The sequence below is a fragment of the Prionailurus bengalensis genome, chromosome A2 (genome assembly GCF_016509475.1).
Source record: "Prionailurus bengalensis isolate Pbe53 chromosome A2, Fcat_Pben_1.1_paternal_pri, whole genome shotgun sequence".
Lineage (NCBI taxonomy): Eukaryota > Metazoa > Chordata > Mammalia > Carnivora > Felidae > Prionailurus > Prionailurus bengalensis.
Window position 1 is genome coordinate 123,230,481 of NC_057348.1, and position 3,777 is coordinate 123,234,257.

Consider the following 3,777-nt stretch of genomic DNA (forward strand, 5'->3'; position numbering starts at 1 on the left):
GTCTCGCCTCCGCCTCCCCCGAGGAAGCCTGGCGCCGTCGCCTCGTCTTCCTTCCGGCTTTCCCTCGCGCCCTCCCTCGGTCGGTCCGTCCTGCGCGGAAAGCAGCGTCCTCTGCGGGCGCCGCCGCACGCTCCTTAGGGCCCGACCACCGCCAGACTCCTCCCCCGGGAGCCGCGCCGCCGGGCCGCGAGACGCCCGGCTCGCCGCTCCCGCCCCGCCCCTGCGGCGCGCGCTCGCCCCCTTCGTGGGCCCCTTCCGCGGCCCGGGAACGCGCGGGCAGCGGACGGCGGGCCAGCCTTCGCCAGGTTTTAACTCCCGCCGCTTGCGCCCGCCTAGCGGCACAAGCGGCAGTTTTGCAGTTTCCCGGGTTCTTGAGACCCCCACCCCTTTCCCGCGCCCTTCCCCTAGCTTCCCCCGCCCTTTTCCTTTGCTGGATCCCACCGGAAAGCCAAAACAATTGGGTCCGCGCAGGCGCAAAAAAGGAAGCGGAAAGAGGAGGAAGGGAGGGGGCGGTGCGAGGTGACGGGGAGGTGCTTTTGGAGGGGTTTCCCGGAGAAGGTCAGCGGATAGCCCGCGGAGGGCGCGTGCGCGGCCAGGCGGTGGTCGCTTCCTAGAAGCGCGGGCTTGGGGCTCAGGCTTAGCCTCTCGAAAGGGGAGGCCCGAGAAATTAAATGCTAGGAAATCCAGACCCCAAAGCACCAAGTTTTATGCCGGAGGCTGTTTTTACCCCCCTTGAAACACAGAAATTTGTAGGCTGGATCGGGAATTGGGAATGAGGAGGGCTAGACATCAGACCATAGGAAGAAGGGGAGACGTTGGGGGACTGGCTGAGTGGGCTTTGTCTCAGACCCTGCTCTCCAAACGCGCCTTCCACTTTCAGAGCTTGTTCGGTTTTCCCGATCTCATCAAGAGAGGCTTCGTGTCCGTCTTTCAAGGCCAAGGAAAACCTAAAAGCAACACCTGAAAGGGCCCACAGTTCTGGGGAGGAAGCAGTTTACAGGGTGCGGGGTTGGGGAGGCAGCCGCATACGAAGACTTCAGATAGGTTTGTGCTGCAATGCGGCGGCTACCTGCTACCCCGCCCCCCGCAAGTTCCAAAGGAGCGCCTTCTAGCCTCACAAGCGAAGCTTTTGTAGCAGCAGATGGCTGTGGCCCACGCTGGTTTGGTTAACTTGGTACATACAGCTTGCTAGCAAGCAGAAAGTTGTAGATTTGCTCTCTCATTTGACAGAAGTTATTCATGGATGCAAAATTGTCAGGAATGCCCACACAGACTTCACCTACCTTCGTAATTTACACTCTCGGCACAAACCCAATCTGGAAAATGTACATGACTAATTATAAACTAAAAGCATGTAAGTTACCAAAGAGCTTCTTCCTGTAGGCTAGGTTAGATCAACTGAATGCACGCCAAGATGTGTGTATTTGGGAATACTGGTAAAGGATTTTACAGTAGAATTTAGAAAATAGATTCATTCAACAAATCTTTATTGAGTGCCACGTATGCTGTTTTGATATTAACAAAAAAAAGCTATAACAAAGATTCAGTCACTTTGCAGGCTTGAGCACCTACTCAGTGCCAGACAAGAAAGCACAAACAATACTTAGAGTTTGTGTTTCATCCTGCAGACAACAGAGTCATTTAAGATATTTAAGAAGAATATCTTGATAAGATTTTAGAAAAATAATTCTGAAGGATGGTGGATAATCAGACTGGAAAGTGGGGAAACTAGTTAGAAGGCTGTTAAAATAATCCAGGTAGGAGACGGGGAGAGTGTACAAACTAATTTAATGGCAGTGAGAATAGTGAAGCAGAGATAGATTTGAAACCAGCTAGATAGAGTCAATAACACTTGTTTACTAAGAGGATGAGGGAAAATAAGAAGTGAGAGAGGGCTGAGTTTTCTAGTCTGGGTGATTAGAGAGCAATATCAGTAACTATAGGAAGAGTAGCTAATTGTGAGGATGAAAAAGAGGACTAAAAATTTGTCGTTTTAATAACTGTACAGTTAGGAATACATTTGGCTGCAAGTAAAAAAAGTATTCCATTGCAATGGCTTAAGTAAGGGTCTATTTGGTCACCTAAGTCTGTAGGTCGTCAGTTACCCTGATTTCAACAGCTCAGAAATAGCAGAGCCATAATTTCTGTGATTCTCTTGACATTTCTGGTTGCAGGATTGGCTGTAGCAGTTGTAAGCTTCACACCTTTGTTGAAGGCAGGAAGATGGGGAAAGGAGTGGCCTCAACCATCTATGTTTATTTCTTTTCTTTTCTTTTCTAAGTAGAAGCCTTCTCAAGATAAATACCTCATACCCCCAACTCAGCAGACTTCACATGCATCGCATTTTCCAGAACTGCAATTTGGCCAACGGCAGCTGTGAAGACTTAGTTTTTCCAGGCTCTAATACGAGGCTACAAGGCAGACAAGCATTGGGAATGGATGTTGGGTCAAATAGCAGTCTGCTAGTTTGTTACTACTTAAAGCATCAGTTTTAACATTTAACCAGAGATAGCAGGCTGGATTGATGTTTCTAGAGTTTCAAAAAAGTCCAATCTTTTTGGTGTTTTAGCTAGGAAAAGAACAGGTTGAACATTTATCCTCAAATTATTTCTACTTGTTTGCCATTTTTTTCCCCTCAAGGCTGCCATCCCTTTAAGTCTCAGAGGGGATTAGAACAAGAAGAGACTTGCTGCAGTCAGAGAAGGCTGACTTCTTGTTTAGCTTTCCGTCTACAGCTGCTATTATACAACTGTAGGATACTTGACATTATTAGTATCAACACCACCTTCATTTTTTTACACATCCTGCCCCTCAGCTTGGAAACTGAACAATCACAGCTAGTTACAGTGTCTAGTTTAAGGAGATAATAAATCAGCATTTCTAGCAATTACACTAACTTTTTTGGAATGTATAGCAGGTCCCATGTGATCTATATCCAAAAGTAGGCACATGACATTGTTTTAAGCTCTCCTTTTTAGTTAAGAAGGCATTTTCTTCTAACTAAATGCCAAAAACCATGAAACAGTATCCTTTTAAGACTGCATGTGAAACATTACGATTCTAGAAAACAAATAATGGAAAACCATTATTATAACAACCATTTCTGGATGTTATAAATCATAATAAGTTAGGATGGTAAGGTAATCTAAAATATTATTAATGTTAATTTTAACATTTTAACCTATTTAAAAATCTTGGATTTGGAGAGGAAGTTACCAGGGCCATCTCTGAAGGGGACAGTGCATTCCAGAGCTAATATACAATATATCCTCTCCATCTTGCTTCTCTGTAATAATAGAAAATCTAGTTAAAATGGACATCATTATTACAGGGGAGTACAAAGGAGTTCTTTGTGGTAACAGAACAGTTCTGTATCTTGACTGTGGTATAATCACGAATCTATATGATAACATTTATTAGAACTATATATAAAACAGCTATTAAGGTGATAAAATCTGAGTAAAGTCTGTAGTCTAGTTAATTTCATTGTGCCAATGTCAATCTCCTATTTTTTATAATGTCCTATAGTTATCTAAGATGTTACCACTGGGGGAAGCTGGGTGATTAGTACACAAGGAATTCTATTATTTCTACAACTTCTTCTGAGTATATAATTATTTCAAGATAAAAAGTTTTAAAAAGTGGATACCATTTGTTCAACAAAGATTTATTTTAGTATCCTGGGGTACAGAGATAAAACATTCATAGAGGAAGAGGAATGTTGTACGAAAAGACCCAAGCAAACCAAGAGTGGAATAAATTCTGTGAAAGCAATAT